This window comes from Gracilinanus agilis, chromosome 3, assembly GCF_016433145.1.
Source record: "Gracilinanus agilis isolate LMUSP501 chromosome 3, AgileGrace, whole genome shotgun sequence".
NCBI lineage: Eukaryota > Metazoa > Chordata > Mammalia > Didelphimorphia > Didelphidae > Gracilinanus > Gracilinanus agilis.
Window position 1 is genome coordinate 265756309 of NC_058132.1, and position 13277 is coordinate 265769585.

A 13277-nucleotide genomic window follows, 5' to 3' on the forward strand; every position below is an offset into this window, starting at 1 on the left:
TGTAGAAGGCTTTTTCTGCACCTCTTGAGATAATCATATGATTTTTGTTAGTTTGGTTATAGATATGGTCAATTATATGATAGTTTTCCTAATATTAAACCAGCCTTACATTCCTGGTGTAAATTGTACCTGGTAATAGTGAATGAGTCTTGTGATATATTGCTATATTCTCTTTGCTAGTATCTTATTTAATATTTTTGCATCTATATTCATTAATGAAATTGGCCTCTAATTTTCTTTCTCTGTTTTTGTACCTTCTGGCTTAGGTAACAGCACAAATTCATTTCATAAAAAGAATTTGTTAGGATTCCTGCTCTGCCTATTTTTCCAATTAGTTTATGTAGTTTTAGGGTTTAATTTTTCTTCAAATGTTTGATAGAATTCACTTGTGAATCCAACTAGCCATACAGATTTTTTTAGTTAGTTCATTAATGGTTTCAATTTCTTTTTCTGAGATGGAATTATTTAAGGATTCTCTTTCCTCTTTTGCTAATCTGGGCAACTTGTATTTTTGCAAATTTTCATCTATTCCACTTAGATTGTCAGGTTTGTTGTCAATAATTGGGCAAAATAACCTCTAATGTTTGCTTTAATTTCTTCTTCATTGGTGCTGAGTTCACCCTTTTCATTTTTGATACTGATTATTTGATTTTCTTCTCTCCTTTTTAAATCAAATTAACCAACACTGTCTATTTTATTTGTGAGTTTTTTTAATAAACCCCTAGTCTTCTTTATTAGCTCAATTGTTCAATTTTATTAATGTCTCCTTTAATTTTTAGGATTTCCAATTTAGTCTTTAAATGAAGATTTTACAATTTGTTCTTTTTCTAGTTTTTTTTAAGTTGCATGTCCAATCCATTGATCTGCATTTTCTTTATTTTATTGACGTAAGCATTTAGAGATATAAATTTTCTCCTAAGTACTACTTTGGCTGAGTCCCATAAATTTGGATATGTTGTCTCCTCATTGTCATTCTCATTAATAAAATTATTGATTGTTTCTATAATTTGTTCTTCAACCCTCCCTTTTTTTGAACATGAGATTATTTAGTCTCCAATTAATTTTTTATTTATCTTTCCATGGAGCTTTATTGATTATACTTTTTATTGTATTATGATCTGAAATGAATGTATTTATTATTTCTGCTTTTCTACATTTGGTTGTGAAGGTTTTATGCCCTAATACATTGTCAATTTTTGTTTAGGAGCCATGTACTGCTGAAAAGAAGGTATATTCCTTTCTCTTGCCATTCAATTCTCTCCAGAGATCTATTAGTTCTAACTTTTCTAAGATTTCATTCACTTCCTTTACTTTGTTGTTTATTTTTTGTTTTGATTCATCTAGATCCAAAAGGGGGAAGTTGAGGTTCCCTACAAGTATAATTTTACTTTCTAGTTCTTCCAGAAGTTCTTTTAATTTCTCCTTTAAAAATTTAGAGGCTATACTATTTGGTGTCTATATGTTTAGTATTGATATTACTTCATTGTTTATAGTACCTTTAACAAAGATGTAATTTCCTTCCTTTTCTATTTTCATCAGATCTATTTTTGCTTTAGCTTTGTCTGAGGTCATGGTTGCTAATCCTGCTTTTTTTACTTTACATGATGCACAATAAATTCTGCTCCAGACCCTTATCTTTATTCTGTGTGTGTGTTAGTTACCCTGTCTCAAATGTGTTTCTTGTAAACAACATATAGTAGGATACTGGTTTTTATTTCATTCTGCTAACTGCTTCCATTTTATGGGTGAGACAACTGCATTCACATCCACAGTTATGATTACCAGCAGCATATTCCTCTCCATCTTATTTTTCTTTTTGATCCTGCTTTTTCTTTTCAATCTGTTCCTCCTAACCACTGTTTTGCTGTTTATCAAACCCACCTCAGTTTGCCCTCTCTTCTATTACTACCACACTTCCTCAGTCTAATTCCCTTCCTACTTCTCTAAAGGGTAAGCTAGAATTCTATACCACAACAAGTATGGTTCCCTCTCTGAGCCAATTATGATTAGAGACCACCCTGATCCTTCCCTCTACTATAATTGTTTTTCATGCCTCTTTAGGTTAGATCATTTGCTCCATTCCATCTCTCTCCCCTTTTCTCTCAGTGCAATCCTCTTTTTCACCCCTTAAGAGTTTTTTTTTTGCATATCATATCATCCTAATCAGCTACTTTTCCCATCCTCTGTCTAAATATACTCCTTCTAACTGCTTTTCTACTACTAAGAATTTTAAAGAATTACAAATATCCTCTTATCATGCAGAATACATACAATTTAACCATATTGAGTCCCTTAAATTTTCTCTTCCTGATTTACCTTTTTAGGCTTATTTTGGGTCTTGTGTTTGGACTTCAAATTTTCTGTTTAGATCTGTCCTTTTCATCAAGAATGCTTGGAAATCTTCTATTTTATCAAATGACCATTTTCCCCCCTGAAAGACTATATTCAGTTTTGCTGGATAGTTGACTCTTGGTTGTAAACCTAGATCTTTTAAAGCCTTCTGGATTATCTTATTGCATGCCTTTCAATCCTTTAATGTGGAAGTGGCTAAATCTTGTGTGATTTGGCTCTTGAATTTAGCTCTTGAATATAGCTAGTATATTCTTGGAAGTTGTCATTTGAGGATTTCTTTTAGGAAGTGATCTGTGGAGTCTTTCAATTTCTGCTTTTTTCTCTTGTTCAAGAATATCTGGACAGTTTTCTTTGATAATTTCTTGTACTATGATGTCCAGGTTTTTTTTTCTTTTTCCAGGCAGTCTGTCTCCCCTGGATCTATTTTCTAGATCAGTTGTTTTTCAATGAGATATTTTATGTTTCTTCTGTTTTTTCATTCTTTTGATTTTGTTTTATTGCTTCTTGATGTCTCACAAAGTCATTGCCTTCTAGTTGCCCAATTCTAATTTTTAAGAAATGATTTTCTTCTATCAGCTTTTGAGGCTCCTTTTTCATTTGGCCCATTTCTTCTTCCACTGCTTTCATTTCTCTTTCTCATTTTTCTTCTGTCTCTCTTAATTGATTTTTTTTTTTACCCTTACCTTCCGTCTTGGAGTCAATACTATGTATTGGCTCCAAGGCAGAAGAGTGGTAAGGGTAGGCAATGGGGGTCAAGTGACTTGGCCAGGGTCACACAGCTGGGAAGTGTCTGAGGTCAGATTTGAACCTAGGACCTCCCGTCTCTAGGCCTGGCTCTCAATCCACTGAGCTACCCAGCTGCCCCCTCTCTTAATTGATTTTTAAAATCCTTTTTGAGTTCTTCCAGAATTTGAGTCCAATTCATATTTTTCTTTTGGTCTCTTCTCGTGTTTGTTTTGTTTTCACTGACCCCATTTGTGTCTGTGCCTTGCTTTTTGTCTCCTTAAAAATTTTCTAAAGTTAGGATGTATTTTTTTGTTTTCTTATTTTTCCATCTTTTTCAAAGGTAGACACTGTTCTCTTGGAGGTTAAACTTAAGTCCTTCCTTGATGCTACCCTTAGCCTCATTTCTAGATTTATGCAAGTTTCAGTTCTTCCAAGATGGTATGATGACCTGTGGACTGGGAGCTCTGAGAGCTACCTCCCACTGCTGATTCAATTATACCCTAAAACTGCTGATAACTCAAATTCTAGCCTCAGGTTTGGGCATAGTTTTGGTATCACTCTGGGCTATATCAGTTCAAGCATACAGCACACTGCAGACTGCCTTGCCCTGGTGCTCCCCCTTGAACTTTGGCAAAGCAAATTATCAACCTGGGGACTGTCTCTGCAATGGATCAGGGGGCCCAGCTCAAGTTTTGCCAATTGCTCCAAACTGGGATTGATGTCCTCCCCATATTCCTGGACTCGAACTCCTGGCCTTGCTCTGGGCCCACATAGATCAGGCTGTGCAATACACATTCCCTTGTACTGGAATTCCAGAACTCACTGAGGGTTTGCTTGGAACTTTAGGGGATGAGCATTGGGTTGGAAGGTAGGGTCTCAGGGTTTGGATGTTGGTTTGGGCTGAGGTTCAGAGCCTGGCATACTAGATGTGTGTGTGTGTGTGTCTGTGTGTGTGTGTGTGTGTGCATGTGTACATGTGTTGCTTTTGCTTGCTCCCTACTTCTTTTCGAAGCCTCCTGTTGGCTATGCTCCCTTCTCACCCCAGTGCACCAGTTGTTTTCTGCCTACCTTTCTGATTGTTCTCTTCATGAAAGTTGCCTCATTCTTTCTCCTTGTTGGTTCTTTCACTCCTGTATTCATTTTGTGGCATTATTTTGAGATTAGTTGGATGAGGGCATCTAGGTGGCTCAGTGGACTTTGAGCTACACTCAGAAATGGGAGGTCCTGAGTTCAAATCTGACCTTAGACACTTCCTAGCTACATGGCCCTGGTCAAGTCACTTAATTCCCATTTCATAGCCTTTACCACACAGTATTGATTCCAAGATGAAAGGTATAGATTAAAACATTGGTTGGAGAGGATTCTCATGGTAGTTTTAAGCCTCCCTGCTTCTATTCTATCATCTTGACTCCAGAAATTCCCCCAATTCTAATTTTTAATGAACTTTTTTCTTCAATGAGTTTTTGGGTTTCTTTTTCAAATTGAATGATTTTTCTTTCAAAATTTTTTATATTTTCCTGAATTGATTTTATATTTTTTCTAATTTTTCCTCAGCTTCTTGATTTGGTTTTTAAGGTATTTTTTAAAGCTCTTCCAAAAACTCTTCCAAGGTTTGTATTCATTTTACATTTTCAGTTAAAGTTTTAGAATTGGATGCCTTAATTTCACTATCTTCTGAATATGAACTCTGATCTTTAGTTTTGAAGAAGCAGTTGGGTTCTTTCTCTTTTGTTTAACCAAAATTTTATTTATAGTAGCCTGTTTCTTAATAATCAGTTCTATGCAAATGTCAGGTTTTTTTCCCTGTGTGGGAAATAATGGAGTTCTTTACTATGTTTTTAAGTTCCATTAAATCTGATTCTCCCTTGCCTAATCTATTCAAATGATCTACTCTATCTTTTAACAAATTAAAAAATAAATTAATATATAAATACGGGACCACTAGGTGGCTCAGTAGAAAAGAACAAAGCCTAGAGATAGGAGGTCTTGGGTTCAAATCTGGACTCAGACACTTCTTAGCTGCATGACCCTGGGCAAGTCACTTAACTCTCATTACAAAGACCTTACCACTCTTCTGCCTTGGGATTGATATACAGTATTGCTTCTAAGATTTAAGGTAAAGGTTTTTTAAAAAATTAATATTTAAACTGTGTCATTTATATTTTCCCCCTAGGACACTCAGTTTTAAATATTTACCAGCACACCCCTGCTCCACCAGGTTCTCTAACACTCAAGGGTTGAGACTTTCTCTCCCATTGATTGGAACCCCTATCAATTATTTTCCCTCTGGTTTTAGGAAGTCAGAAACTAGCAACCCAGTTCTATTTAATCACTTAACAACAGATTAGATTTCATAAAGTTATACTTACTTAAAAAATATAGCAAGAAAAAGTAGAATAACCATTTTCTCTCAGTTTCTCAGAAACATAACCCCATTATACACCACATTCATCTGTGGAAGGAGATCAGGCCTATTATTCAGCTTAGTTCCTCTGTAGCATGAATCTCACTGAGTTCAAGTCCAAAGCTAGCAGTTCCAGTTCTGGCTTCTCCTGGACTTGTGCCTGAATACTTGCTTCTCAGAGATTTTCTGCTAGCCTGACAGGAACACTTGGCCTGAATTCTTAAACTTCTGAATCCCTGTGGCTCAAGCCTATAGGTCAGAGATTCCACTCCTGGAATCGAAAATGAAAAAGAATGAGTGAAAGAAAAAGCCAAAGACCCAGGGTCACTTCTCAAGGTTACATGGGATCTAAGAGGTGATGGAGAAGGGAGGAAAAATTCATTCACCCTCAGACAAGAACACACCAAAAGCTTCTGTTGATGCTTAAGTGGCTTAAACCAGTCTATCAAAAGCAGGTCTCCCATCATCTTCCAAATGGATGAGTCATCTTAGAAGGTCTAAGCAAGGACCAGACCCTCATCTTCAATGAATGACCCAATTCTGAAATATACATGTTGATCTTTAATATTAAAATAGCTTAATTTTAAAAGGATAGAGGCAGGTTTTTGTCTACATTTCCCCTCTCGATTTGCCATCTCTCCCTGGTCTTATTTACATTACCTCCTCCTGTTCTGATGTTAAACATTTTGAAATTTTTAATAATGAATTATAATTTCAATGAAGATTTTTAAAGTTTAAAGATAATTCCAAGGAAATGTCATCCACTTCCCTCATATTACAGGTGAAGAATTTGAGACCCAAAGAAATGAAATTATTCATCTCAGCAGGGTTCTTAACTTGGAGTCCAAGATCTATTTTTTAATCCCTTTTTAAAATTGCATTTTTTTTCTTGATTGTATATGGGAACAATTGTTTACATTTGTTTGCTAATATTTTGTGACCCAAATTGTCTCCTCCCCTCCCTGAGGCAGCAAGCAATATGATATAAGATATATATATATATACATATATATATGCTATCATGCAATACATATTTCTATATTTATCATGTGAAAGAAGATACATATTGCACATTCAAGAAAAAAAACTCATGAAGGAAATGAAGTGAAAAATGGAATGCTTCAATCTGCATTCAGACTCCACCAGTTCCTTCGATAGCAGTGGATAGCCTTTTACATCATGAGTCTTTTGAAGTTGTCTTAGATCTTTGCATTACTGATAATTATTGATTCATTCACAACTGATCATCATACAATATTGATGTTATTGTGTACAATGTTCTGGTTCTGCTTACTTCACTTTACAAGAAGACCTGTTTTTTTTTAAAAAAGAATTTTGATAACTGTATTTCAGCATAATTTATTTCCCTTGTAAACTTATATGTTTCATTTTATGTAATTAAGAACTTAATTCTGAGAGGGATCCGTAGGCATCACCAGACTGCTAAAGTAGTTCATGACATAAAAAAGGTTAAGAATTCATAATCTAAGGTCACATAGCTTATTTGTCAAAGAGCGTAGAGTAGAACCCAGGCGAGGCATACAGTAGCAAGCTTTACCAGCTGTACAAATAGTTTCAGAAAGCCAGTTATAAACATTTGTTGTTTGTTCAATTGTTTCAGGTAAGATACTGGAAGGGTTTAAGATTTCCTTCTCTGACTCATTTTACAGATGAGGGAAACTGAGGCAAACAGAATTAAGTGATTGCTTAGGGACACACAGCTAATGTCTGAGTCTAGAATTGAACCCAGATCTTCCTAACCTTATCACCTGATATATTTAAATGAAATTGGTTCACTCCTGAAATGAATATTGTGGATAGAATTCTTGATTATATTAGGACTTAGACTAGATGATCTTTGAAGTCCCTTTCTTTCAAAGATTCTATAATTACCCTTAAATTTTATAATTCTGTTTTCAACAGCTAGAGAATGATATTGTTTAGAAGGAGTTTTCTTATTCTTATGAATGGAAAGCAAGAGTTAAGTGTTAATTTCCAGGGCCCTCCCACCAATGTAAAAATAATTACTATCCTTTGTTCCAAAATATATTTTTTACTCCTGAGGCCAGATACTTGCCCAGTCTCCTCTTAGGCTTAGGATATAGGGAAGTTCCTTAGATTATTCAAAGCCATTAAGGTATCATTTAGATATATCTATTATAAGAATATGGTTCCTTCTGCGATATTTGAGAGCAAACCCCTAGGTCATGTTTTATATAGCTGAGGGCCTTTTGCAGCCCTCTGCATAGAGCAGGGTAATAAATGTTTATTGAACTGCATTTTTATTGCCTTGACCTGACAAAGTTAATGTGCCTTCCTAGACTCCTAACTTACTATCGGGGAGTGGCTTGTCTTTGTTTTAAGGTCTAGTGATAACTCACAGATCCTCTCGTTAAGGGACAATTCAACTAGATTCACTTAGAGGTCATAGATTACAAAGTGAATAATGCCAAATCGCCCTGTACTGTGTTCCCTCATAGACCACTCAATGTTTAGCCTCTCTCTGGTCCTTCTTGCACTGCATTCAAGTCTGCATCATTCTCAGTCATCTCTGGCAGAACTTGTTTATACATATGTTCCAAGAAGAGGCAGAGGCACGAACAATTTTTAATGGGGCTGTCACTGGAATTGTAATTTTATTTAACCCTTCTCTTGCATGATTAATGTAAAAACTACATAAATTCAATTCAAGGAATTTATTTGTTAGTACCTAAAATAGAGGTGATAAGTGTCTGACAAAGTAAGGAACAGCCTAGATAGAAAAGGAAATAGAAAGAAGAAAAAATAAGGGATAAGGGATAAGCCTCTTGTGGAACCAGGGAAAGGTCCATGACAGCAATATAATAGCATTCCTACCCAATTCTTCAAAATTTATGGCAAAATTAGTAAAAGAGGCAAATCATAATTTAGGCTAACCTCAAATCTCCTGAGATAGCCCCTTCATTTATCACTAATTAGAAATAGCAATGATCAGCCATTTGCAAATGGAGTTTGCCAATTGTCAGCATTTGAACTTAGTCAACTGTGATAAGATGTTATATATTTTCTGAGTTCTCACACTAGCAAATTCCCACCACATTTTTAACCCCATATGATGGAAAATGGTGCTCCAAAGTAATCTTTTTTCCCCAAACACAGAGATTAATCATCTCTCTTCTATCATCCAGAAAGTGGTTCTGATCCTAGATATTATAATAGGTAAAGAGCAAATAACACATCTCAGATCTGTTGGTAACTTAGGGGGATGTCTACCCCAAGCATAAGAAGTCTTTCCCTAGGAGAATGGGTAGAATCAGCAGTTTTCAGAACTCCCAGTCCATAGGCAGAAAAAGGCTGAGACAATGAGCAAACAGCAAAAGAAATAAACAAAAATGTATAGGGAGACAAAGAAGAACAAGGCACAGATTAAGCAGGGAAGAGTGAAAATAAAGCAATCATATGAAAAACTTCAAAGAAAAATAGGAATGGTCTCAGGCACAGGAAGAGCTCAAAAAGGAATTAAAGAATCAAATAAGAAAGTTGGAAGAAAAATGGGAAGAAAATGGGAAAAAGAAATGAAAGGAATGAATAAAGAAAATATCAGCTTAAAAAGAAAAATTGGTCAAGTGGAAAAATAGGTAAGAAAAATCCAGTGAGGAAAACAGTTCCATGAAAAGTAGAACAGACAAAATGGAAAAGGAGAATCAAAAGGTTCTGAAAGAAAATCAGTCTTTACTAATTAAAATTGGGTAAAAAGAAGCTAATGACTACATGAGACTTCAAGAAACAATAAAACAAAATCAAAAGAACTTAAAAAATAGAAGAAAATATGAAATATCTCACTGAAAAAACAACTGACCTTAAAAACAGGTACAAGGAAGACAATCTAAAAATAATTAGACTACCTGAAAGTTATGATTTTAAAAAAAAAAAAAGCCTAGACATCATATTGCAAGAAGCTATCAAAGAAAACTGTTCTGATATTCTTGAACAAGAGGGTAAAGTAGAAATTAAAGAATCCATAGATCACCTCCTGCAATAAATCCAGGCATGTTATAGCCAAGTTCAAGAGCTCCCAGAATAAGGAGTAAATTCTGCAAATAGCCAGAAAGAAACAATTCAAATATCTTAGAGCCCTGGTCAGGATTACATAGGATCTGGAAGCTTCTACACTGAAGGATTATAAAGGTTGGAATATAATATTCTGGAAGACAAGGGAACTGGGTTTACAACCATCAAGACCATCTATATTCTTTTAGGGAAAATATTGTCACTTAATAAAACAGGAAATTTCCAAGCATACCTGAAGAAAAGACCAGACATAAACAGAAAATTTTGTGTCTAAATACGAAATCCAAGAGAAGCATAAAAAGGTAAATGAGAGAGTGAGAAACTTTAAGGGACTCAATAAGGTTGAATTGTTTGTATTCCTATATAGAAAAATATTATTTATAACTCTAAAAATTTTATCATTATCATAGAAGTTAGAAGAAGTATACATAGACAGAGGGTATAGTAGTAAGCTGTTAAAGGTGATAAGAAAAAACAATGAGTGAAAAAGAGGATTGCACTAAGAGAAATGGGAAGACAGTGGCAAAATGGGGTAAATTATATTACATAAAGAAGAACCGGGGTAAAAAACTATTACATAGGAGGGGAAGATGAGGGTGGTGACAGATAATACTTAAACCTTACTCTTATCAGAAATGATTCAGAGAGGGAATAATAGCCATATTCATTGGAGGATAGAATCCTATCTTATGTTAAAGAGAAATAGAAGGGGAATAAGAAAGAAGGTGGTAGGGAGGGAAGTGATATAAAAGAGATGGAAGTTGGGGAGGTGATTAAAAGACCCTATGGAGAAGTAGGAGGGAATAAGAAGCAGGGTGGTAGGAAGGGAAGTAATAAAAAGGAAAGGGAATGGGAGAGTGATTAAATGCAAAACACTCCCTTGGAGGGACAGAGTGAAAGGCAAAAGTGCAGGATTAAAAAGGGAAAATAAGATGGAAGGCAAAACACAGATGGTAATCATAACTGTGAATGGAAATAAGATGAACTCACCCCTAAAATGGAAGCAGATAACAGAGTGGATTAAAAAACAGAATCCTACAATATGTTGTTTATAAGAAACACATTTGAGCCAGGTAGGCACACACTGAGTAAAGGTAAGGGGATGGAGCAGAATCTATAGGACTTCAACTAAGATTTAAAAAAAAAAAGAGAGAGTAGTAATCATGATCTCAGAGAAATCTAAAGCAAAAATATATTTTTTAAAAGAGATAAGAAAGGAGCAGCTGGGTGGCTCAGTGGATTGAGAGCCAGGCCCAGAAATGGGAAATCCTGGGTTCAAACCTGGCCTTAGGTACTTCCTAGTTGTGTGACCCTGGACAAGTTACTTGACCCCATTGCCAAGGCCTTACCACTCTTCTGCCTTAAAACAAATACCTAGTATTGATTCTGAGATGGAAGGTAAGGGTTTTTTAAAAAAGAGAGGTAAGGACGGCAATTACATCTTCATAAAAGATAGTATAGACGAGGAAGTAATATCAGTACTTAACAAATATGAACCAAAAGGTAGAGCGTCCATATTTTTAAAGGAGAAACAAAAGGAACTTAAGTAGGAAATAAGCAGTATAGCTATATTAATAGAGGACCTCAACCTTCCCCTATCAAAACTAGATGAATCTAACCAAAAAAATAAACAAAAAGTGGTCAAGGTTGTGAATGAAATTTTAGAAAACTGAGATTTAATATATATCTGGAGAAAATTTAATAAGGATAAAAAGTAATAAACCTTCTTTTCAGGAGCACATGGTACATACAAAAAAATGACCATCAATTAGGGCAAAAAAACCTTTGCAACCAACTTCCAAAAAGCAAAAATAATTCATACAATTTTTTCAGATCATAGCAATAAAAATTATAATCAATAAGGGTTCATGGAAAGGCAAATTAAAAATTAATTGGTAACTAAATAATCTAATTCTTCAAAATGGGTAGGTCAAAGAACAAATCATAGAAACAAACAAAGATTTCATTAAAGAGAGTGACAATGAGGAGACAACATATTAAAATTATGGGATACATCCAAAGCAGTATTTAGGGGGAAATTAATATACCTGAATGCTTATATCAATATAATGGAGAAAAAGCAGATCAATAACTTGAGCATGCAACTATAAAAATAACAAATTAAAAATCCCCAATTAAAGACTAAATTGGAAATCTTTAAAAAATCAAAGGAGCCATTAATAAAATTATAAGTAAAAGAACTATTGAACTAATGAATAGGACTTGGAGTTGGTTCTATTAAAAAAAACCCAACAAATAAAATAGATAGAGTATTGGTTGATTGGATTTAAAAAAGGAAAGAAGAGAATCAAATCAGTATAAAAAAATAAAAGAGTGAATTCACCTTCAATGAAGAGGAAATGAATGCAATCATCATGAACTATTTTGCCAAATTATATGACAAAAATTTTGACAATCTAGGTGGAAAGGATGAATACTTACAAAAATACAAATTGTCTTGATTAACAAAAGAGAAGATAGAATATTTAAGTAATCCCATCTCAGAAAAAGAAATCAAACAAGCCATCGATGAACTACCTAAGAAAAAATCCCTAGGGCCAGATGGATTCACAAGTGAATTCTATCAAAATTTTAAAGAAAAATTAATACCAATACTATATTAAACTATTTGGCAAAATAAGCAAAGGAGTCCTACCAAATTCTTTTCATGACACAAATATGGTGCTCATACCTAAGCCAGGAAGACCAAAATCTGAGAAAGAAAATTACAGACCAATTTATTTAATGAAGATTGATTCAAAAAGGTTAATAAACTACTAGCAAAGAGACAAAAAGAATACATCACAAGAATTATTTACTATGACCAAGTGGTCATATATTTATACCAGGAGTATAAGGCTGATTTAATATTAGGAAAACTATCAGCATAATTGACCATATCAATAACCAAATTAACAGAAACAACATGATTATCTCAATAGATGCAAAAAAAAATAACTTTGACAAAATACAACACCAATACCTATTAAAAATACTAGAAAGAATAAGAATAAAAGGGCCTTTCCTTAAAATAATAAGTAGTATTTATTTAAAACCACCAGCAAGTACTATTTGCCATGGGCTTAGAAGCCTTCCCAATAAGATCAGGAGTGAAATAAGGATGCCAATTATCTCCAATATTAATTAATATTTTACTAGAAATGTGAGCTTTAGCAATAATAGAAGAAAAATAAATTGAAGAAGTTAAAATAGGCAATGCAGAAATTAAACCATCACTCTTTGCAGATGATATGATGGTATACTTAGATAATCCTAGAGAATCAACCTAAAAACAAATTGAAATAATTATTAACTTTAGCAAAGTTGCAGGATATAAAGTAAGCCCACATAAGTCATCAGCATTTCTTCATATTTCCAACAAAACTCAGCAGCAGGAGTTAGAAAGAGAAACTGCATGTAAAATCACTATAGAGCAGTGATGGCAAACCTTTTAGAGATGGAGGGCTGTGCTTCTCCCCTCCCACTGAGTGCCAGGTGTGACCTGCCTTCCCCCTTACCCCACACAGGGGAAGGAGAAAGAGCTCCCATTGGGCTGCTGGAAGGAGGGGTGGGTGAAGTGAGGAATGTCCTTGATATGTGTAGAGAGGGGGAGGAGGGTGGCCTGAGTACTCTGTTCCTCTCCAGCTCTGCTGCCTGTGAGCCACCCATTTTACCCTCTGTATGCTCCTATTGGGTTGCTGGACAGAGGGTTGGAGAGCATAAAAAAATGTTGTCAAGCATGGTG